Source organism: Xyrauchen texanus, chromosome 28 (assembly GCF_025860055.1).
Source record: "Xyrauchen texanus isolate HMW12.3.18 chromosome 28, RBS_HiC_50CHRs, whole genome shotgun sequence".
Lineage (NCBI taxonomy): Eukaryota > Metazoa > Chordata > Actinopteri > Cypriniformes > Catostomidae > Xyrauchen > Xyrauchen texanus.
In genome coordinates, this window is record NC_068303.1 from 37,971,021 (window position 1) to 37,997,219 (window position 26,199).

At 38.6% G+C, this 26,199-nt stretch overlaps 1 pseudogene; it reads right to left on the reverse strand.

The window, feature by feature from the left end:
• Positions 1-25,151, reverse strand: part of LOC127621729 (unconventional myosin-VI-like) — a 32,082-nt pseudogene extending 6,931 nt beyond the window's left edge.
• Between the last annotated feature and the right edge of the window lie 1,048 nt (positions 25,152-26,199).

The window sequence follows — 26,199 nt, forward strand, 5'->3', positions numbered from 1 at the left end:
AAACTTTATTTTGCATCTAGTGCAATGACATTTTAAGTAGTCAAAAATGTCTGCTTTGCATATTGTTGATGCTTGCCTGGTTTGTTTATTAGTATATTGAAAGTTGGGTTGATTGTTGCTTGAGCAATGCCATTCTGTACATAATGTAAAGAGTAATCATTAGAAAAGCTGCAGGGTGTGAGTTTTGTTTACTGTAGATATTGTTTTCTATTGGTTTTTATATATGTTTTGAAGAGTTAGTTAGGTTTATTATTTTTGTCTTACCTCTTTTGCCTTGGCTTCCAATTATTCTACCTACTTTTACTATTTCGAAATGAAACAGAAAAAGATTTCTGTTTGAGGGTGAATAAATAATGACAATATCTTTTTTTGGGTGAACTACACCTTTAAGATTTCTCTTTGTCATATTTTTAAGATTATGGAAATGGTTTATCAGATTATTAAAAGTTAATAGTTTTGTTTTTATAAGCTATTTTAGAGTTGCAGTCCCATTAAGCCTCCTATGGTATTATGGTATATTGTCATTTTTTACCAAAATAAATTTTACTCTTAATAAAAATGGTGTCCTTTATCTGAGCAGTACAAAACTTGCTGACTTTTCCTCCATTTGCCATCCGGACATAAAAACAAATTGGGCTTAGTGGTCTTAGTGGTTGTAAAAAAAAGAAAAATCCATTGAAAAATGTTCTGTCAAATACAATCAATAAATCAGTTACAATGCAGAAAAAAACCAGACAGAAACTACAGGGTGAGACTCTAAACACACAAACACGGTTACTGGCATGACATGGTTTTCAAGTCATGTTATTTATATTTTGTTCACCAGATGGCAGCAATCTGCCTCCAATTTTCACATTCTCATATTTTCTTAATGTTTCAACTTATAGAAGTGTTGGTCAAAAATGTGCTTATTTGTATATGCAAATTAATGGTAAAATTAAGAAATTATCAGGTAAATAAGATAAAAATCGCATAAAATCTCAAAAGAAATGCATAATTTTTTTGTTCTTCAGGTAAGAAAAAAATTGTACCATTTTCATCATCATCATAAAACAAATGGTTACACATCTGACCCTTCTGCATATTGACCATGAATATCAAAGGGAGAGGCCATTTTTCAATATCATAGGAGGGTTAAAACCAATCAAAATAAACATCAGACTAATTATCAGGACAAATCGCATCCTGACTGTAATTCCGTCAGGACGTGGGATATGTTCGAAAAAAGGGAAGTCTGGTCACTCTATAAATATGAAGCTTTGGTATTTCTTACCAAAGTCTGTGATGGCTTTTGGAGCTCTCTGTTCATCCTGAGTGTTGCGTTTCTTGTTCTTTGACTTCCATGCATGATAAACCTTCAGTCTTCGGTGAAACTCCTCACGACACGCCGCCAACAACTCAATATCTACCATCGGAGAAAGAATAATAGTGTAAAAAGAGAGTTGAAAAAAAAATAAGACATTTCTATTATAAAAATGTTTCATAAGCATAAACAACAACAGTTTCAAATTTCTACTGTGATATGTATATATTGTCATAAACGTTCTTCTATTTACATGCTGAAATCAAAGGAAAGTAATTCTAACAAATTAACAACAAAAAACGAAATAAATATATTATTCCCATTTATGAATAAAACAAGGGTGTTGCCCTTTTACAGGGCTGTAAATTGATTAAAATGTTTTATTGAATGAATTGCAATTATTATTATTATTATTATGATTATATTTGCTTATATAAATTAGATAAAAGACATTAGCACATTATTGTCTTAATGTTTGTAAATCTGTTTACACAGAGTTCAGTCTGTGATTTAAAAAAAAATTATAATTATTGTTCCCCGTCTGTCGCTCACTTCGACGTTGTGTCGAAGAAGCGACACTAGGGGTCTCTCTTGAGCGCCGAATATACCTCTGATCTATGAAAAAAGGCCAATGAGAAGTGTTGGCATGTCCCGCGCTGCATGCAGAGCCGATGGTCGTGCATGCAGCGAGCTGCAAGTCACACACACCTGTTCCTCTTACCTCTGGTCGATCTGCTGTTGGATCTGAGGCGCACATCAGCGGCTTTCTCCTTCTCTGCACGGCAGTGCAGTTTGCCCCTGGGTGCTTCGACAGCGCAAACTTAAAAGTTTTAAAAGAGTGATTTTCTCTAAAAGAGTCAGACTCTCTCTGGGCGAGTGTGATCTCCGCAGGGTCTTTTCCCCCCTGAAAGAATAGGAATCTGGGTAAAACCCCCTTCCCACGATGCGTGTAAGTGCCCCAGCCGTTTTGCTCTATGAGAGAAACATAGAGAAAAGAGGCCCGATTAGGCTCGGCCCGTTCCCAGGTTGGCAAGCGTCGCCTTGTTCCCCATGTCTAGGGTAACTATAAGGGTTCCGACGACTCTATGGGGCATTGGGGAAGTCCAGTCTGATACAGCTGGTTGTTTTGACACGTCAAGTACCTGCCTGCTCCTGTGTCAGCAGTACACGTACACGGCTCAGCGCATGCCGTGATTTAAATTGGACCCCTAGTATCGCTTCTTCGACACAACGTCGAAGTGAGCGACAGACGGGGAACGTCGAGGTTACATATGTAACCTCCTGTGGTAGGGCGGAGGGCGGGGCCGAGTTGTGATTCTACACACCCGGTCCCTTATTAGGCTAATTAAGCCTCCAAGAGGGATAAAGGCCGACTGCGGAGGATAGTGCAGGAGAGAGATATAGTTCATGGACATGTCCATCATGTGTGTGTTTGTGTCTTTTGTTTCAGTTAATTATTCTCGCCACCTCCTTTCCATTGAACTGCTTTACACCTCCGTTCCCTGATGGAGGGAACGAGGCTTTCTGTCCTACCGGCCACGTCGCTGAGTAGAGCCACTGTTGTGGCTGGACCATTTCCGGCTCCTCAGAAAAATCCTGAATGAAACAGACGCAGTTCCGGAATTTACATGCAAATTCTGTCCGCCAGCTTCACATTGCATAGATCAGAGGTATATTCGGCGATCAAGAGAGACCCCTAGTGTCGCTTCTTCATCACAACGTACCCATCAGGGAACGGAGGTTACATACGTAACCTAGACGTTTGTCTATGAGTTATATGGACGACTTTGACAGTTATATTTTGCCATGAATGCCTGAGTTGAGTTCCATTTTGTTGCTCTCCATACAGCTGTTAAATTTAATTAACAGCCCTAGAAAAAATTTTATTAAATCAAATCTTTCTTACCACAGGATGTGTTGATGGCATCTCGTAATTCAGCATATTTCCACTTGCTCAGTTCATATTTCTTGACATCAGCTTGAGTGTTAGTGCCTGATACCTATGGACCTCTGGAAACAAAAACCAAATCAAGCAATTTTAAGGGTGCAAAAAGGCAAATTAATATTACTAAGAATGCCATTAGAGAAAATACAATACAATACAATACAATTCCTCTGACAGAATTTCTTACTGCTTTTAGACATTTAATGAGAGCTTTTCATTTGAGTTACCTCTGCCTTTCCTTACTTTTAAATTGTAGTTTACCAAGCTACTCATAACACAAGTCACAGTTAAACAAGTCACAGTCAACTAATCTTTTGATAAATATTTTTTTCAGTAAAAATTATACATAAATTAAATATATAATATATATACTATCAGTGTATTCTGTTTAAAAATAAATACCCAATTGTACATAAAGCGGACAATTGATTGAGATGACTAGAAATGTTTCAAATGAGAACACTGAGTAGTGATTTTTTATTTGTCCATTCAAATGAACCATCAGAACAAACACATTTGCTGAAATGAATAAGACAATAACTAATAACGTCACTACAAACATACATTACCAGTCAAAGGTTTTGGCACGCTTGACTGAATTTGTTTCTCATAATCTTAAAAATGATTTGACCATAAACCATACATGAAAACTCATGGATGTGCTGTGTGAAACTGGATGAGAGAATGAACAGAGAAAATGAGCAGAAAAAGAACAGAGTGTGCAGCTGTATCTAGACAAAGGGTGACGACATTTAAGAAGCTCAAATATAAAATTGCTTTGATTTTTGTCACTACTACATAATTTGCATATTTCCATGTTTGTAATTAAAAAATTTGTATGACCTTACCTTACTCTAGAATGTGAATCAAATAATTTTCAATTAGGAATATCGAATGGTTTAAACAACATCCTAATAACAAGAAAAAGTCTCAGTAATAAGAATGTCATCAAAAATCTTTCACGATTAGTTTCAGAAAATGAAAAAAAAAGCATAGAAACTTAATCAGATGAAAGGAGCAAACAGATTTATTCTTGATCAGAAATTAAACTAGAATTTGTCTACTACGATAATTGCATAGTATTTTACTATAGTTATAATTAATTAAGAATATAACTATAATTTGAAATAATTGAACAATATGAAATATTTTGATCTATCTGGATTATGCAAATTACGCAAAGCATGTTACCAATTTGTATGAATTTTTTGTTTGTTTTGATTGTCATCAAGTGATTTTTCAGAAGATATGGTTTTGGTTATAAATAGATCTGTAGTGATATAAACAAACCCCTCTACACACGAGCCAACAGATCAGACAGACATTTCCTTGGCCATTTCCTTCCTATAGAACATGATGATTGGACCATACACATGTTAGTATATGAATGTCTTTTATTTACATTTACGCATTTGGCAGACGCTTTTATCCAAAGCGACTTACAGTGCAATTATTACAGGGACAATCCCCCTGGAACAACCTGGAGTTAAGTGCCTTGCTCAAGGACACAATGGTGGTGGCTGTGGGGTTAGAACCTGTGACCTTCTGATTAACAGCCCTGTGCTTTAGCCACTACGCCGCCACCACCACTCCTGTGTAGGTGTATATTTGTTTTAGTATTTTTACAGTAAGTGTTTTATCTCTGGATGTGATTCCCCTCATTTCTGTATTAAAAATAGGGCTGGGTATTGATAGATTTCCCTATTCGATTCCGATTCAAAAGCTCTCGATTCGATTCAGTCGAATCATTCATATAGGTTGTAACACTCCCCAAAATCTTTAAGTGGAGTTTACACTATAATGGGAACAACAGTACCGTTTCTATTGATAGGTTATGGTGTAGAGAAAAAATATATCAACGCTGATGAAAAACCAATAAACTCAAGTGTATTTACAACCCAATATTATTTACAATAATATCAGACAAGGTGTATATACATGTAAAAGTGAAAACCAGAGTGCTCAGAGTCCATAAAAGTGATCAGATCAGCCTCACCGGGTTTTTTGTATAGTCCGAAGAGCACGATCTTGTGTTGAAGGATAATTAACCAATGTCCTCAGGAAAAAAGTAATCCTGGCAGCGAGCCAAACGAATATACTCCCAAAAAGGAACGGCGACCTCGCGCTTCCAGGTCAGTCACCAGTGTAATCCAATTTGTGAATGAAAAGTTTTGTGAAATGAGCGTACTCGTAAATGAGCGTACTCGTAAATGAGCGTTCCCCCCGAAAACCGGCATACCGGTTCCTTAAATAGAAAAGTCACAGATTCTTCCTGTTTACGTGGCGATTAAACACGTGATGCAAATCCACGCTACAAGGTAAAATAAATATCGATTTATCGATTGTTGATCAGCAAGTTATTTTATCTATATATTTTTGAGGCATTAACATTAGCTGAATTTTAAATTAGAAGCCTAATTTGCATGCTGGGCTTCTGCTGAATGTCTGGCGTAATAACGTTGGGAGACCACAACGGGATGATACATTTACTGAAATGGGTCGCAAGGCACAGGTTTCACAAAACAGGATGGGTATTTTAGAGCTCCTTGCACATACTGCATGCATACAAATGGTTTTTCTACTTTAAGAATAAAAGTGACATTCATGAGTTTGCAGGTTAGTGTATGAAATTGGTTTAATAAATGATTATTCAATTTCTCTGTATGTATCTTTGAAGAGGTTTCATTCAAGCCGTCAAACCACAAAAAGACATACTTGTAATTAAAAATAAACTGTGCAGGATATATATGAGAGATGCATATACTCAATATATCATCCACTGATGGCTAGAGTAAATAATCTTTGTCCTTTGATAATGATTTGGGTTGACTTTAATGGTATATGCGTTAAAAAACTATGCGTTAAACTTTGGGACGCTGCAGATTTTTGAGTAGCCTTAAAAACGGTGAGCTCACGCTGTGTATGCACCTTCGTAGAAAATAATTATTTCAAATTTTAGAATGCTCCATATTCTCTGCCAGAAACATTCGGTGTTGCAAACCCCTTTAATTTACTCTGCCACTCACACTTTACCAAAATTCTGTTGAGAAATATGTTTGAAAACACAGACTATTGTCCAACAAGTAGCCCTATTTATATCTGAAAAAATCCCAATATATATTGATAATCATCAGGAAAATCTTCTGATCATCGATGAGTGCAAAAGGCATCAATTCCAAGCCTAGTATTTTTCAGTTATAATGCCTGTTTTTCTTACATATAAAATAAATTATCTTCCAGCTAATGCAGTTAATTATACAGGGGACCTTATTTTTTCTTTTTAATCCATGTATTCCATCAATAAATATGATATTATATGGCATATATTATATTTGGTACATGTATATTGTTTAATAATGTATGCTATTTAGAAGTATTTCCATTGATTTCTAGAACATGTGTTAAAAATCGATACGGTCTCTTTAAGAAAACCATCCGTTCTGTAAAGTGCCTCTGTAAATGAGTGCATATAAACAGAGGACTCAGATGGCTTCTTTACCACATCCGTGCTTTTCGTGATTAGAAATAAAAGTTTATTTTTTGTTTTTGATCAACAATTGTCTGTAAAGAACAGAAAAGATATTAAAAGAGACATTTTCAATGAAAAATGATAAGAATAGTTTGGATCTCATCTTTGGACACACATTACATAGAACAAGTCAAACCAAACTTGTACTCTCAACATGCAGTGAAAGGATCTCGGTGCTGAACTTCTTTGCCACTATACTACTTTAATAGCGTGCGATTTGGTCTTAAACGCAAGTGAGAGTTGTAGAGAGTTGCGCATATGTTAAAAGATTGATCTTGGGATTTAAGAATCGATATTGAAATCGCAATGCATCGGAAAATTGCTATTTTTACCCAGTCCTATTTAAAAAAACAACTAGATTCTTATAAACTGCTACTGTAGATAATTAATTGTAAGGTATTGTATTGTGCTAATCTAATAATTAGCAATAAACAAAAATGAATAGGAGATATAGTGTAAAATGTAATGTACATTGTGAAGCTCTTGAGCTTTTGTGGTGGTGCAACACTGTAAAAACACAAAGATTGTTAAATAGACTGATGGAGACAGAAATAAAAATTGTTATTGGACAAAACTCTAAAGCTTTACTGGTGGTGGGATTGTGAATTAAAGGAATATTCTGTCTTTAATACAATTGATGCTATATCCACAGTATTTGTGGCATAATAACAATTACCCCAGACCATAATTTGAACTCATCCCTCAGTTTATTTTTAAGCAATAATCCACTATGGTGTCAAGTGGAAGTAAAAGCAAAAAAGTAATCCTTTGTATTTTTGTTAAAGTGTTATGTGAATTATTCACAAAAACTCTGTTTATTATTTGAGCTGTAAAGTTGTCTTAAACGTTTTGAGGTGGGACTTCTTTTCTGTGTTCAATAATGTTGAAGATATGTGTACAGCATCTGTGATTCATTAGTTAATGAACAGCTGTTTCTGCTCCCCATCATATTTTTATGTATGTTTTTACAAACTGCAGGACAAGTTGACATTATTTTCTGTGTCACAGATGCTGTACACATATCTTCAGCTTTATTGAACCCAGAACATTCCTCATGACATGACTGAAAATGTCATGTGTTTGTATGAAAAGTAACAGTGTAAATGGACATGCAAGCAATTTGTATGATGCAGTAAATATTTTCGCTCTGCCTGTTGGGAACTATGATGGCAGATATATCTGGGCAGTATGATGTATATAACTGTGGAGTTCAGTTGGTGAAACCAAAATTGAAAGAAACCAGGCTTGAGATGCTTTGAGACTGCACATGTCGGTGTGACAGTACCTGCGGAGTCCTGCGTCTGTGGGCATCTCCTCTGGAATCAGTTCAGCCTCACTCTGAGCGATCCGCAGGGCGAGCTCACGATCTCGGCGCTCTTGATTCAGCATGGCCTCTCGTGCTGCCTCCTGCTCTCTCTCCGCCTCCATCTGCAGCTCCATCTCCTCCTGACAGACAAAGCAACAAACGTCACACATCAACTGTTCATCACAAATTACATTTACTTATATGCACTTGGTAGAGGCTTTTATCCAATGCAACATACACTTTATTAGTCTATGTGTCCCTGGGATTCAAACCCATGATCTTGAAGTTACAAGCACTCTACTGGTTGGAAATGAACACTCGCCATTATGCAAATACAAATTTGGCAGTTGGCCTGTACATGGTTCAAAGGTGTGTAGTGTATGTTAAAATACAAAAAACATGTAACACCGCGGCTCTGTGGCAATATAAAACATTGCTCTGTTTGGCATTCCGACCAGTCTGACACAGCAACAATGGCTCAACGAATAATGTCAGTTTTGGGGTGAGACTATCATATAATAATAATAATAATAATAAAGCCCATATAAACAACCCCGTTGTTTTCCCTTCCGGTTGTTGTGCGTTGACGTTCCATGTCTCCGCGTATGTCTCGTTTGACTCTCTCTGTTCGTGTTCCCTGCCAGTCTGTCTGCTCGCTCGAGGTTACCCTGTTCTCTGTCTGTCTGTCTGTCTGTCTGTCTGTCCATCCGAGGTTACCCTGTTGTTCTCCAGTACTTAGCTTGCCTTTCTCCCATCGTGGCTTTTGATTTGTTCCAGTGTTTTGTTTCTTTTGTGCTAATTCAAATAAAAGCCGCACTTGGATCCACAGCCCCGTCTACCTTCTCCTATTTCCACACATCATAACAATATATATATTTTTTAAATAATTTAATTTTTTAAATTGGGGCATTGTTAATATATTGAAGTAATATTTTTTCTTGACCTATTTTCATCAACAGAATGTTTTGAATGAAACAGTTTGATTATTCTCATGCTGCAAATTTTTCGTCTCACCTTTGTTTTCGTTGACAAAATAATAATAAAAAAACCTTTATCAATTAACATTTTTGGCAGTATTTTCACTGACAAGATTAATATGAAATGGTGCACACCTTAATCTTGAGTATATGTGCGTTGATAGAGGAATCTAGTTCCAGCATTTGTTTACTCATTTCCTGTTTGCCCTCTTTGAGTCCTGTAACCACCTCATTCAACTTCTCCATCCTTGTCTTCAGGTTACGAGCTTTCACCAGCCCTTCGATACTAACAAACACACACATACACACAATTACATAAATAGGTAATATCATACGTTTAAAGATGCTGTAGAGTAATTTTTTGTGCTTGTGTTTTCCCAAGGTTTTTACAACTCACACTTTATGCACAGCATCATTTATAACCACAGAAAATAATGTGACTTGTCCTTCAGTTTGTAATAAATTAATGCAAAAAGGCTTTATAATAATGCATGTACTATGGATGTCAATAGGGCAAGTGTAATGGGGGGTTTAAACTCAGAAATGAGCAGCTTACATTTTTGTGAAAGTACTTTGTTTAGTAAAAAATGTGTGTTCTTGTAGCTGTAAAGTGCATTACTGATATTATTCCTAAGTGTTGCTTCACTAATAAGTGCTTTTTACAGAGATGTGGATGTGTCTGTGCATCATCTTAATAAAGTGAAGAACAGTGCAGATGAGAGAATGTGCCACTCACCGTGGTTTATGTTTCTTCTTGCACAGCCACATGCGAACGGTCTTTTGCATCTGGATGCATGCTTGAGCTCGATACAGTATCTTATTCTTCAATGATAGAGCAAGAGACACAAATCAAACAATCACTTCTATGAAAAATCATTAAAATGTTTCTCTTAAAACATTTCTTGAAGATTTGAACTTGTTGTGCACTATTCAGAATTGAAATGAGAATGCTGTTAAATTCAAATTTAGTTCCTGAAAAATGACTATATATTGAGGTAGCACACAGGATGCAGAATTGTAATTTAATTTAATGAAGTGGAATTAAAATGGAATGTAATTAAAAAAATTATTTAACTACTCTGCCGTAAATGTAGCTTATTATACACGCAACATATAGGTTATTTCAATGTTTGAATCCAATATGTATTTAATGTAAATTAAACGTCATATTTTATAAATCAACTCCCAGAAAATCTCCCAGAATGCTCCAATTTACTCCAGAATTTGATAAATATTTACTATTATAACGTTGTCTGAAATCAAAGTGGCGTATTGTGGTGTTGTCAAATAATTATTGTCAAATGGTTAATGTTTATATTTTGAGAAAAAAATAGATACATTTCTCTTTTGTGTGACTGTGTTGAGTTTCATTTAGTAAAATCATTGACATGGTTACTGATGTAACCTCCGTTCCCTGATGGAGGGAATGAGACTTTGTGTCGATGAGTTGACACTAGGGGTTCACTCTTGGGAGCCCAGACACCTCTGATCTTTGAGAAATGGCCAATGAGAATTGGTGTTGTTGGATTATAGATGCAGAAGAATTGAAATCTATATTCATATGACTTCAATCTAGAATTTTCAACCTTTGCAGTCCTGGAATTCCTCACCGTCATAAATCAAACAGCCCAGGCATCCTGATTGGTCAGAAAGGCCCCTCTGCAACCTGATCTTCCACACAGAGTTAAAGCAGACTTCTCTTTTGTAAGATTACAGGGACCATCAGATTTGCACAACTCTAAGATATTTCATCTTAATATAGCCTTGCTAGATAATGTTGAAAATCACTTTGAACTGTGGTAACATTTGTACCTGACAAATTAATGATTATAGACTGATGGAACTCTTTAAAATGTGTGTAGCAATGTGCAAACACCTATAATTGATAAATATAATCTTTAATACTGTATGATTTATCTCATTCTACTAAGAATGGTAACTATAAGGTTTAACTTGATAAAATATAATGATGTTTACAATCAATATGTTTTTCATATTTTAATACCTACACGTATAACATCCATAAAAACATGTCATGTTTAGTATGTAAACATTTGTTTGTGTATGAAGAAAAATCTGATGACAAAAAATTCCAGCTAGTTGTATCATGCCTCTTGTATCATTCACAAGATATAAAAGCTCATGATTAAATTTGCACTATTTTTGAGCAGGAAAATCTTAAGAGTCTGAAACAAAGGACCATAACTCAACTATCGGAAAAGACAGTTGACCATGTGACTTTGAAAAGTCACTTTTGATTGGCGCAGGACACCTTTGGGGGATGCAGCCAATCTCAGATCAAAAAGTTCCAAACAGGAAGAAGTCTCTTTCGTCTCTTCAGCTGTTTTTGCTCTCTTCGCTTCTCTTTGGCCTGTACTTCGTCTGGTCACTCTGCTGTCGGCCAGGTCCTCCCATGTGAGATCCAAGGGAACTCAGGACCAAGAAGGTGTGAGAAGGCCTCACTTCACAGCTAACCTCACCATTCATAAAGACAATACATTCGGTCACAAAGAGATCAAAACATCGACGGAACGAACTTTCGACCAAGTGCTAAGAACCTTTCCGAACCTTTCAAAGAACGCAAGGAAACACCACACAGACAAGCAAGTACATCTCCAATATTGTGCTCAAATTGCTGGTGTATTAATCAAATAATTTGGGTAATCCGATAGAAAATCGATGTAGACTCAAAGAAGGATGAAATGGTTCTTAAGGTATTGTCAACAGACCCGTAGAGATCATCTTCACTGTACTGATCAGTTATTTCACATTCTGTCACTTTTCACCAACCTGTCTCATGTAATCTATACATGTTAGATTAGATTTAGGTTTAGAATAGCAATAAAAATTGTCTGTGTTCAAAGACGACTTGACTGTGGTATATTTTGATAATCTCATCCCTGTTTCTGAAAGATTTCGCTTCAAAGCTGTACCTAAATACATGTAATATAATTTTCAATAAGCCATGAGAATAATTTCACTCCAATAAGTGAATAATCATAATTCACTTATTAAAGTTAATTCTGAAATTCAGAAATTGTCAGCTGATACAACTAGACATTGTATTACAATTTCAATGGTGGTAATCTATTAAGACAAATAATCTAGTTATTTGTTATTTATCTAATTAATAATGGTTGATGAATGTGACTAATTCCGTTATACATTTCATTACCTAATAAGGACAGCTCAATTTAGTTCATAGCTCACATATTTCGAGACCAATCAAAATGCAAATTACCCTACATACAATGGTGATAAAATGCGTGCAAAATTTTTTTTTTAACTGATTGAGTCCACATCTCTAAATTGTATATGTAATACCCTACAGTGTGTGGAATTTGCATGCCACTCCCCGGGACATATGAGTATAAAAGGAGTGCCGCTTGCACACACACACTCAGTTTTCACACTGAGGAGCCGAGACAAAGACCCGGCCATTTTAGTGGTTGGTTCAGTGTTGTGGCAAGAGGGACACGAAGTCTCATTCCCTCCATCGGGGAACAGAGTTTACATCAGTAACCATGACGTTCCCTATCTGTCACTCACTCGACATTGTGTCGATGAGTTGACACTAGGGGTCCCAATGGAAAACGCCACAAGAGCTGAACCGAGTTACACAGACTGGCGGTGCGAGATGGGCAGAACTCTGTGTGCCTCGTAGCCAGCACAGCAAGACTAACCCCAACACACTAGCAGGGATGAAGAGGTCCCCCTACACCTTGGGGAGTGGCTAACTGCTCAGAAGTTTAAGGACTGGCTGGACCAGCCGTAGCCTTCTCTCTATTGTTCTCCCCAAAAAGGGAAATTGTTCAGCTGGGGGCCATATATGGTCCATGTTGTGGGGTGTCCCTCCAAAGAAGAGGACACTGCGGAGATCACACCCGACCCCGAGAAGGGGGGAGGACTTCTAAGTGGAATACAGCACATGGTCTTACTGAGTCGAAGCTGAAACATGTTGTGCGGAGTGGCACTGTGGTAGGTCCTACCCAAGGAGGGGAGGAGTTACTACAAACACGGTGAGCAAGGACAGAGGGCCCTCTGCCCAAGGAAGATGTGGTTTACCGGCGGGGAAACCGTTTTGCGGAAATATACATCAAACGGGGTCACGTAAGGAGAAACCAGCACATGTGGAGCACTTACCTCAGTACGGGGGCCTAAGTGACGCATGTACTGGGGCGGTGGCGAGCCTCTTTGAAGGCTTGTCGGCCGCTGGGCTAATGAGGAAGAATGTCCAGGGTTCACACTTTTTTGTGAACGCAACTGGGAAAAGAGTGCACGTCTTCGCCTCAAGAGAGGGGAAAGGCGCTATGCACAAGCGGTACACACCCGGCCAGCTGACCCGAACTTACCTGTTTGTGTCACCTGATAACACACTGGAACAAACTGGCTCAACCCTGAGGTTATAAAACCTTGCAAAGGTGTTAGGTGTTGCCCAGTCCGCAGCTCTACAGATGTCTGCTAGAGAGGGGCCGGACAATGCCCAAGAAGCCGCAACACCCCTGGTAGAATGGACTCGCAGGCCAGCATGCTGGGCATGGTAAGCCATAGTGATGGCATCGATGACCCAGTGAGCGATCCTCTGTTTGGAGACAGCGCTTTCTTTCCACTGTCCACCGAAGCAGACAAAGATCTGCTCGGAGCTTCTAAAGCTCTGCGTGCGATCCAGGTAGATGCGAAGAGCAAGCATCGGACACAGCAACGCCAAGGCTGGGTCTGCATCCTCCTGGGGCAGCGCTTACAGGTTCACCACCTGATCCCTGAAAGGAGTCATGGGAACCATGGGCACATATCCCTGTCGGGGTCTCAGGATGACGTGAGAGTAAGCCAGACTGAACTCCAGGCATAGTTCGCTGACAGAGAACACCTGCAGGTCCCCTAACCTCTTGATGGAGGTGAGCACCGTCGGGAGGGTGGACTTTAAAGAGAGCACCTTTAACTCAGCTGACTCAAGGGGCTTGAAAGTAGCTCCCCAAAGGCCCCGAAGGACAATGGAACGAGGTGCGGCCTGAGGGGCCACATACACTTTCAAGGTGGAGGGGGACAGCCGTCCCTCCAACTTCTCTTGCAGGAAGCACTGATCCTAATGCGCATCTCTGAGGGTCTTCGCCTAGGGAAGAAAACCACTTAACAAAAAGACGCCACTTCAGGCCATAGAGGCGCCACGTTGAAGGGGGCCTGGCTTGAGTGATCATGTCAACCACTACAGACGGTAGGCCACTTAAGTCTTCTGCGTCCCATCCAGGGGCCAGACATGGAGATTCCAGAGGTCCTTCCTCGGGGGAATTCGCCAGGGGGGCTGTCGTGAGGAGCATGAGGTCTGAGATCCAAGTCTAGGAGGGCCAATATGGGGCCACTAAGAGGATCTGCTCCTTGTCCTCCCTGACCTTGCACAACATCTGTGCCGAGGGGAGCCCTGGACAGAGAGTACCAAAGTGGGCATGTGGGAGGATTCTGGGGAATCAAACAGGTCCTTTGCTTGGCCGAATCGACTCCAGATCAGGTGGACCGGTGGAGTCTCCACTCTCCCCTGAGCGTAACCTGACGTGACAGCGCATCAGCTGTGCTGTTGAGGTGGCCCGGGATGTGAGTGGCTCGCAGCGAATTGAGCCGCCGCTGACTCCAAAGGAGAAGAAGACGGGCGAGTTGTGACATTCTGCGATAGTGTAAGCCGACTTGGCGGTACATGGTACATGGAAGTACGCGTCCTGAACCAATGCTGATGCCGGACACTCGCTAAAATGCATCTCAGCTTTAGCATATTGAACGGGAGTCTGTGCAGACCCCGGTTCAGAACTCACAGGTCCAAGATTGACCACAACCTGCCGCCTTTCTTGGGTATGATGAAGTAGGGGTTGTAAAACCGCTTCTTCATCTCGGCTGGAGGGACAAGCTCTATCGCGGCCTTCCGTAGGAGGGAGGCGATCTCCGTGAGCATGGTAGCGCCGTTCTGCCTGTCTCAGGGGTGCTTTGAAGCCGTCTTGGGGTTCTTGGCGGCCGGCCGTGTGGAGGGTGGTGCCAGGCTCCATGGTAGCTCCATGCCGAGGTAGCTCCATGCCGAGGCTCCGAGGGGCAGCTGACTCTGCGTGGGTAGCACCCAAACACGTAAGACAGCGATTGTGGCTGTCAGAAGCGGAGAGATATCGACTGCAACCAGGAAATACACACAAATGTAAAGGCATCTGGAAAAAGACGCTTTCGTTTGCGACACTCTTTAAGTGGAAAATATACTCTTTTTATTTGTATGTATATATATATACCATAGGGAGAGGGTAGTGAGAGCGGAGGAGGAGGAGAGGTGGAGTAATGTGCCGTAGATCCAACAGCTTGGGAGAGAGAGAGATGAATGGAACAACAGGAGGAATTCAGCTCTGTGAATAAGTCTGCTCGGCTCCGAAGAAGATGTCTGAGAGTGTGTTTGCAAGCGGCACTCCTTTTATAGCCGTATGTCAACTCATCGACACAATGTCGAGTGAGGGACAGATAGGGAACTTCCTGTCATTGCAAGTCAAATTCCAATTCAACAACCTGTGTGTGGCTATTGTAGAAATGTTGATACTCATTGATCAGTAATAGTCATTACAGGGGAATGCCTCTGTGTCTGAGGGATGCAGAGGGGGAGGATCTGCTTCTGTCGGAAAACCTTGGGATAAAAGAGTATAAAATACAAGTCAGCCCTCCCTTTCTGGGTCCCACTCACGGCACAGATCAACTCCTGTGTAATGACCGGGTCCTTCTCGCAAGAATAAATAATTTTAAAAGACTGTTTGAGTCAGAGTGTCTCTTACGCAGTGATAATGGTTGGTTGATAATTTTTTTGCCACAACAGTGGCCAATTCAAGTCAGATTAGCGAACATGAAATGAAAAGAATTTTGCCAAATTTTGGCAAATTTTAACTTTTTATTTATTCCAATGTTTCATTTCTGTATTAGCTCTTTCCTTTATTTCTATATTTCTTTCCTTATATATAATAAGGAAGGGGTGTGCCTTTCACATTCAGGCATAGATATCGGCGAAGAGTTGCGATACAAAAATACATTTTGAAAAATTTATTTATTTGTAATTTATGAACATTTGATCCTCAAAACAGATCATGAAAGCTAATGCATTCTAGCTATTAAGATCATAATCATTAAAGGGAACTGAACTGTAGGTTACGTACGTTTAATAACTGACAGCCCACACCACTGCAGCTTCTTCCATCGGCTGCAGATAAGCCATTTATTGACACGTTTGACCAGCTCAGCCAGATGATCGGGATCGGACTTCATGATCTGATCAAACTCTGCAAACTGACACCAGATCAACAAGACAACAATCAACTCATCTATACAGTTCTCACTTATTGACTATCGAGGGCCTGTTTAATAATTATTTACTATTTCACCTCAAAATAAAAAAATTTAAAGTAATGCAAAAACCCCAATGAGAGAAAATTAAAGATATATTATATTATTTAAATTGTAAAGTACATTTATAAAATACAATAGTAAGCACCCATGATGGTAGTATACTTTAAAATCAAAATATTTTTTTTTTGTTGCATAAAGTAATATACAGTATGAGCTGGACATTTATTCATGAGACTCATCCTGTTAATAAATAGTAAAGATATATAATCACCTTTCCAGGTCTGACGAAAACCTTTGTCAAACCAAATTTATAATCATTTTCATTCAGGCCGAGAGCTTTGAACAAAGCCTGGAGAAAAACAACATAGTAAAAATCAGTTTTGTCAGATCTTGAAAGAGAAACATGTGACCTGGTCTGCAAAAACAATCCCAAAATAAGCGACTTGCCTCAACAAAACAACCGAAAATAAGCTACCACAATTGTTTTGCCTGGTTGGTGGGGTGCTTATGGAGGGTCTCATGGTCTTAAACACTGATCAGCATTAGATAACCTGTTTGGACTAAATGTCACGTTATGTGGGCAGATTATATTTTGTTAAACCTTGTTTTGTACAGAGCGCATGCACATGTTCTTCTGTAGTTAATAATGTTCTGAATCAACTTTATACTGCTTTATTAGGGATATTGGGATTAAAAAAGTGAGCACACACTCATTGCTCTTTACAAGGTCCCCACTGTTATGGAAAACCTGAAAATATCAGGGAATATTAAAAAACATTATAACACCAAAATAAGCCTATAACACATGAGAGGATGGTATGTGTGTGTGTGTGTGTGTGTGTGTGTGTGTGTGTGTGTGTGTGTGTGTGTGTGTGTGTGTGTGTGTGTGTGTGTGTGTGTGTGTGCGTGATCACTTTGTGGGGACCAAATGTCCCATAAGGATAGTAAAACCGAAATTTTGGCCTTGTGGGGACATTTGTCGTCCCCATGAGGAAAACAGCTATAAATCATATTAAATTATGTTTTTGAAAATGTAAAATGCAGAATGTTTATGTGATGGTTAGGTTTAGGGTAGGGTTAGTTTAGGATAGAATATAAAGTTTGTACAGTATAAAACCATTATGTCTATGGAAAGTCCCCATAAACATGGAAACACAACTGTGTGTGTGTGTGTGTGTGTGTGTGTGTGTGTGTGTGTGTGTGTGAGCGTATCACTTTGTGGGGACCAAATGTCCCCATAAGGATAGTAAAACCAAATTTTGACCTTGTGGGGACATTTTGTCGGTCCCCATGAGGAAAACAGCTTATAAATCATACTAAATTATGTTTTTTGAAAATGTAAAAATGCAGAAAGTTTTCTGTGAGGGTTAGGTTTAGAGGTTGGGTTAGGTTTAGGGGATAGAATATAAAGTTTGTACAGTATAAAAACCATTATGTCTATGGAAAGTCCCCATAAAACATGGAAACACAACATCTGTGTGTGTGTGTGTGTGTGTGTGTGTGTGTGTGTGTGTGAGAGAGTCACGCACAAAATGGCGTATGAGTACGTCACGTAAGATTTCCGGCCAGAGAGTATGACCGCGAATGTGGGCGGAGAGAAGCCGATTAATGGTGTCTGCCGTTTACAGCGTGTCTCCGCTTGCACGATAACTTGGGGACAAAGCTGAGCTTTATCACAAAGTTATCTACCAGCCAAATGTTTGTGAGGGGTTTGCGCGTGTGTGTGTGTGTGTGTGTGGTTAGTACGACAGAGAGAGAGAGAATAAAGTGGCGGCGCTGAAGCCGGTTTCGCGATCGTGGGAGAGGAGGCAACTGTTAGTTTATCACTCAAAGACGTGGTGAATGGCTTGTAACCCATCCCCATTGAACCCATGACCTTTGGTACTTTAATGGATAAACACAGTGTGCCGGTCTCATCCGCGATGGCGTAAATACACAACAGTCCAAACGTGGTTGGATTACAACACAGCAAACTCTCATTTGTGATGTATGTTACATTAATACCTTGAGTATTATTAGCAACAATGAGCAGACTCGGCGGTCCGTAAACTGTACAAACAATAACTTAATCCACAAGAATAACACTCCTAAATATCCTATCTCTGCCCAGACATTAACCTCTTACTTCATCCGTCGTTTGACTCCGACTCGGTCCCTCGAGGCTCGGGTGATGACGGGAGGCCGTTTTCTCGCTCTGTCGGCGGGCGGTACGGCTGCTGATTGTCGGCGGGCTGGCGGAGAAATCAGCGACATCAAGTTGACTGAAGAGGGAAGGGAATTCTTCTTTCTTCACTTCTGCAGGCAAATGGATGAAGATTGCTCGGCGGTCTGCTTCGGATCCATTACATTGGAACTCAGAGTAATCCCAACTCGTCCAGCGAGATAGAGATTGTATGGCCGCAGTTTCAAGTTGCACGTTACTTCCTTGTGCAACGAGGCAACACCCGAGAGCAGCGATGAGCTACATCTACGTACGGCACACAAAGTCACTGGAAGCAAGGTACAGAATGATTTTCGAGGTATTTCTACTCCTGATGACATCATAGTTGAGGTGCGTTCTGTTGAGTGCCTCATCCAATAGGAATTGAGAGTTCGATCCTTTGGAATTTCACACAATTGTAAAATGAGCAAGGCTTCTTGGGATTTGTAGTCAGTTTTGTACTCCCTTTGTTTGATTTTGGCGTGGTTTTTATCAGCAAGATTTATGACTTTGTTTTTGTGGCCTCAGTCAGGCTTTACGACTGTGTTAGGCCTGCCTTTGTCTTGTATCTGAATACATGAGGCCCAACAAACATAATTCGATTTATACCTTCTGCTTCCTTAGTTGGTAATTGCCATCCGCACAAATTTTGTGGCCGTGTTTGTACCATTATCTTATATGTATAATTTCTTACGTGAATTTAGTACTAAAACAACACAACAATGCTATGACTCTATCAGCAGGTCCAATTCATTATTAGTAAATAAAGCAGTAAGTCATTCTATGCAGTGTTAAAGAGATTTTACCATAGGTAAAGAGTATTCTCAAGCATCTTATTTCTGTTGCAAGGTGGCAACAACAATGTAATTCAAGACACAAATGTTCAATAAACAGCCACATTAATATTAATAATTATCTGAATAAACAATAGCAATTTGGTGCATTAATATACAAGAATTGGTCACGGTTGTGCGTTTAAAGACACTTTACAATGCTTCGAACATGGAATCAGAATTTAGAGTCAAAAATGATCATAGCATTCTATGAAAAAAAGTTTGGAATTGGAAGACACATATTGCATGCGTGTGTGTGTGTGTGTGTGTACCGTCTCATAGCAGACTGCTCCAGCAAAATGTCTTATGATGAAGCCCTCATCATCTCTGACATTCCTGTGCACAGCCAGCTTGGATTTCCTGGGAACCTGTGAGACGAGACATTTGACAACAAAAGTTAGAGATTCTTTCAAATTTTTAAACTTTTTTGTCCAACTTACAGTGCATTTACGATATGCATTTCATGTGTGCTCCCTGGGAATTGAACCCATGACCTTGGTGTTGCTAACTGAGTTACAAAAATCTCTGACCTAAACTACAGTGCAATGTTGAAATAAGATCAAGTGTGCAGTGTGACTCACAGTCAAGCGGAAGTGTTCCTTGTGTTTGTTGTGGATGGTTTCAGTAAAGTGCTGGTCACTCGGTTGAGGTAGACGATTCTCTTCATCCAAGATATCCAAGATGCCCAATAACTTTGACTCCACCAGGTCTGGATGGGAGACAGGTTTATACACACATTAAGCCCATTTACTGTATGTCACCAAAACTTCCCAAGATCTTTTGCAACAAACAATTGGTCGCTTCATTTTGTGCTCTGTTTTATTGGAATTCGACAGAATAAATAACAGCAAGTACTAGAGAAGGAAAGTTTAATCTAGGCACATTTTTATGTTGGATTAAAAAGCCTTACCTAAAAGTTTATAAAGTCTTCATTATAGATTAAGTGCCAAGAAAAAGTATGTGAGCCCTTTGGAATTAGACACAATTCTGCATTAATTATTCATAAAATGTGGCCTGATCTTCACCCAAGTCCGAATAATAGATAAACACAATCTGCTTTAAGTAATGACAAACATATAATTGTAGTTTTCATGTCTTTATTGAACAAGTTGTTTAATTTTTCACAATCCATGCTGAAAATGTATGTGAATACCAGGGCTTCTGACTTCTAAAAAAGTTAATTGGAGACAGGTCTTCCAGTCAATAAGTTGCGATTGTAGGTTTTGACTTTATAGGTGCTCTGTTGTATAAAAACACTGCAATCTGGGTACTGACAGATTATGAACTTCTTAAGAAGCCTGTGAACCATGCCCTGATCAAAACAAATGTCAGAGGAACTTTATATAAAACAGAAAGAAATATTTAAGAGAAAATATTCTAAAAGATCTGGATGTTCACCAAATTGTCTATAAATGGAGGAAATTCAGCACTATTGCTAGATTGCCTAGGAGTCAGTGTCCTGCACCGTTCACCCCAAGAGCACAACATGAAGTGCTGAAGGAAGTGAAAAATTACCCAAAAGTAACAGCAAAAGATCTGCAGAATCAGCAGGACGAGACGGCGCAAAAAACAGCGGAAACAACATAAAATACTCCGTCATTTTGGGGCATACAGATATGTGTAAGACATCTTTAGAGACTATAAAGGGTCTACTTTTATTTGTGTACACTCACAATAACAACAAAACCTTGTGTTTTTGTAAAATAAAGAAAATAAAAAGGGTGAGCTTACAGCAATCTCTATGTTCATGAGCATATATCTGAAACACGTCACAAAAATGAACTGAAACTCTGTGAATACTTATCACACAAACATGAAACATATGTCTAAAGAAAGCTTAAAATGTCTACTTTTAAATAAAACAATTCAAATTTAATACAAATATTCTCCTACAATGAAATCTGTATGAAACAAAGCGATGTACAGTTTCTCCTGGCTCAGCCAATTATCCCTAATGTGATCACACACACGGGCAGAGGGCGCTATTCATACGGTAATGTGCTGAGACGATCAATGCAAATGGTAAACGCCCCCGACTGTGCCTTAAAAAGCATCTAGTTCATTCAGTACGAAAGATCGCAAGATAAACAGGCAAGGAAACTCCTGGATAGTGACGAAGAGTTAACATTTTCCTCAGAAGAAGAGCGGGACTCTGATGAACATTTGTATTTTGAAGAGAGACTTGATCCAGCCGAGGATACAATTTCGGACGCAAGTCATTTAGTTTTCATTAGTTGACATGCTATTTTATATAAACATGTACATATTTTACTAGTGGGACTGTTTCCAGACTTGCCAGCCAGGATTCAGAGTATAGAAATTTGAAATTTGTCCTAATAAGCTAGTTATAGTTACATTTAACTATGAAAAGCAGGTATTTAAATTGTATGCTGTATGATATAAATATGAAAAGTAATATGATATACAAATAATATGAATGTTTAGATTATATTTTATCTAGTGTTTATGCTGACTCATTACCATCAACAAAGCTTGTGATTTCAAATATATGTTCAGGTTAAATGAGTAAAATGCACTTTAAATATGCCCATATTAGAAAATCAGGATATTATAATGATTTCTGATGGAAAACTTGATTTTGATCATTAAGTCTTTCTGTGACATTCCTTAGTGATAGGCCCAGGGGAGGGGTCTTTGTCTCCTCAGGTGTGAAATACATCCATATTTATGATCGTTCACGCATCCTCGCATATGACCTTTCTAACACTAAAAGTGTCTTGCAAAAGTTAAATTACTATATTGTTTTGTATGAATGAGTAATCAGGATGGTTTGCACTTCGTTTGTAGCAAAAACTCAAGGCTACAAGATCCAGTTCTCAAAAGTCTTGTGGAAAAATGTTGAGTATGTGTTATATGCCCTTATTTCATTGACTTAACATTTTTGCTTTTTCAAAAACCACACATAAACGTTATTTTCTCAAAAATACAAACATGTACACACATGTTGCTCACATATTATTGTAGCCCAGTTTGTGCTGAATACAGTGTTATCAGACTTTAGCCATTAATATGTTTTTAAGCAACTGAAAAAAAGCACAAATGTCAAGGCATGTCAAAACTTCTCCAGGGCCCAAAACACCCTCAGACCCCAGAGGGTTAAAGAGGAAGAAAATGTGTTTTGGAATGGCCAAGTCAGAGTCCAGACCTTAACTCAATTTAGATGTTGTGGCATGACCTGAATAGGACTGTTCATGCAAGAAATACCCGATAAATATTAATGAACTAAAACAAATTTTTAGGGAGGAATTGTGTAAAATCCCTCCTCGGTGATATACAATGCTGATCAACAGCTAGAGGAAATGTATTGCTGAGGTTATTGATGCTGAAGGATGCTGAACCAGTTATGAAATACAGGGGTACACATATTTTTTCAAGCATGGACTGTAAATAATAAAACATGTTCAATAAGTAATTTGTCATTACTTTAAGATGATTGGGTCTTCGTCTGTTATTAGGACTTAGGTGATGTTCAGACCACATTTTATGATTATTTAATACAGAAATGCAGGTAATTCCAAAGGGTTCACATACTTTTTCTAGCCACTGTAGATAGACAGACACAAAGATAATAACAGCAGTGAATATGCCCAATAAAGTCGGTGTAGTTTTCTACAGAACTCAAGAAATAGGACACTGACCGATACAGTCCTGATTATCCACATAATGAACTTCATTCACTCCTAGCCCTTCTCTCTGATACAATTCCTGCTCCTGTGAACCAAACACAAACATCAAACATCAATATCAATACAGTTAATTTTCTTTTTACAATGAATTGTTCTGGCTAGTCTCACTAACATCACTTATCATTGTTAATCTGTGGACCACCAGTACATCACTCTGGAAACATTTTAAGCTTGTTTTGGGTGATTTTAGAAAGCCTCACTCTCACACTTTAAAAAAAATAAAAGATTATTCATAGTAATCCAATTTGTGGCGAATTTGCATATCATGCATAAAAATGATACAAAACAGTGTAACTATTCTGTTGCTAGAGCCATGAAAGCAGAAGTTTTGTAACACATTCACCACAATGTAAAATACATGGATTTTTCATTGTTGTTCTATGTTGTTTTTAAAACTTTTAAAGACATGTTTATTCCATTACATCAAACTTTTTTGAAAGAATGCCCCCCATATGAACACCCCCCAAGTGCTTAAATCAGTTGATTCACCTCTTTGAGGATGCATTCATTAAAAAACTGCTGCAGCTTCTCATTACAGTAGTTGATGCAAAACTGCTCAAAACTATTGTGTTCAAAATACTCTGAAGATAAGAACAACAAAAAAGTTTTAAATTAAAAAGGGCTCATATGATGAGGAATCAAACCATGTGCTCTTTCTGGCTGTGTGTAATAGCACCTGCCCATGAAGAACAAATTAATTATTATTATTATTTTTGAGCAGCACATTTCAACACACATTGTTTTATAAATCTGTCCTAATGTAATGTAGCTTTGCAAAGAGGTTGCTATTAAAGGCGATGAAATGGTTGTGAAAAACTAAAATGTTCACGAAAAAATGTATCTTGACAAAACTCAAAAAAATTAATAAGATCACATATATTTTGTGGGATATTATTATGTGTGGCCTTCAGACAATACTGATTATTATATATTTAGATCTCATATAAAGGCTCCCATAAAACAAATTCAAATGATTAAGCAAATGGAAAATGCCAACAATAATACTGTTGGACAGGAGACTGAGGGAGAGTTTGATGGTGATCAGTGAAGAGAATGTCATACCAAAGACGGCGATGTCCAGCACACCGATGAAATGAGCAGACAAGTCGAACGGGAAGCACTGGTTAATCCTGGTGACCACATGATCAAACAGACGGCTGTAGATGGCTTTAGCTAAAGCATCACGAGCACTACTGGCCTGCTCCACGCTCAGAGGAACCCTGAAGAACATAACAAACATCTGATGTTTCATATGCTGTAGCACCTTCAATTCATTACATCTGGATTTATACATTTAGCAGAAGCATTTGTCCAAGTGATTTACAGTGCATTCAGTGCATATACATTTTATCAGCAGTGTTCCCTGGGAATCAAACCCATGGCATTCCTAGTACCATGCTCTACAAGTTACAGGACCACTCACTCTTCATTAATTTATCATTCGTCCATTACAGCACTATATCTTCTGAATAACATGTTGTTTTGTACAATATCCCTCTTAAAATCAAGATAGAAATGTGAAAATTGGATATCAAGCAGCTCAGTCCAGTTCTTCATTACAGGGTGAAAGGAAACCAGCAAGTGATTTGCTCTTACTTGATGACTGTGCCTTTAACGCCCCCTGCAGTGGTGAGCATGACTCTAGTGGTCAGACTGACCCTAAAATCTTCTTCATCAAGACCCAAGAGCTCAGCACAGAACTCTAGTGACTGACTGCAGGCCTTCTTAATGTTACAGCCACCTGAAAACACACAAACATTTGGGATCTGGTTACAGTATTGGTGCAATCTACAGTACATTTGTGCCATTTAAATGTTTTAAATTTTTTTTGCATTTATACTCTACACTGGACGCGGGCAGCGCGTTGCATCTAGGGTTGACTCCTATGAAGTTATAAAATACGGGACACTCTCTCTAGAGTTGGGTGAAGTTTTGGGGTTGTTGCCACTTGAAGTTTTTAGACAGTCCCTTACCACAGCCACCACACTTGTAGCACATTTAAGTACAATGTGAGGACTTTTCAGACAGTTCCTAACCCATGTATGCACAATTTCCAACGAATCAAGGTTAAATTAATAATCTTTAATGATTTCAAGGTACGCCATCAGACCAGTGGCGTAGCCATGGGTGTGCGAGGGTGTGCAAATGCCACCCAAAACATTAACTTTGACACCCAAATAATTTTTTTCTTTTTCTTTTAATGCATAGTAATAGGGATGTAAAAATGCTTCCATGTGATGATGAACATTTGACACATAGATTATGGAATCCATCTCCGATAAAATGCACTGTCTTGCAACAGATGTGGAGTGCATAACTGAAGGAAGTAAGCTTGCTTGTTTATGCTATGCCAAGTTCGGATTTCTCCGCCATTACTCATTACTTTTCAGCACTCATTATATAACTCAAGCACATTTCTATAATGGCATTGGTAACTTTTGCTCTTGTGCGATGCTGCATCTTAAATTATCTGCAATTAAAGGTGTTAGTGCAAAACAAATTTTTTGAATGACGAGCCATTATCAGCAATATGTTTATCTCCTGTTCATTCCGTTTCATTTTTTCATTTTTCTGCAAAATGTAAAAAACAAACACACAAATTGATTCATTTTTTAAAAAGTAAAATTCTAGGTTTTATATTTTTTTGTTTCTCCTCCTCCTTCTCAAAACAAATATGTAAGAGAAAAACGAAAATCTAATTGACAAAATTTTATTGACATAACTCTTCTCTTCAACACTTTCAAAAGCCACCAGCAAGGGAAATAAAGATAAGAGACCTAACAAATTTTACGTGGGGTAAAATGATGTGACTATTAAGATGATAAATAATAGTATAGTAAATATCAGAGATTATAAAGCAGAGATGGGCCACTTCTTACTTCACTTCGTAGCTAACGATCAACGGATGTAGAAAGGAAGTCCCGTTTTACAGGTAAAAGAGCCAATCACTTTTAGATACAGACATCTCCTGTCAATCAACTCGACAGGTCGCATTTTCATTAGCTATACATATCGGGAAAAATTAGTTTTTTTTTTTTAGCGTAAC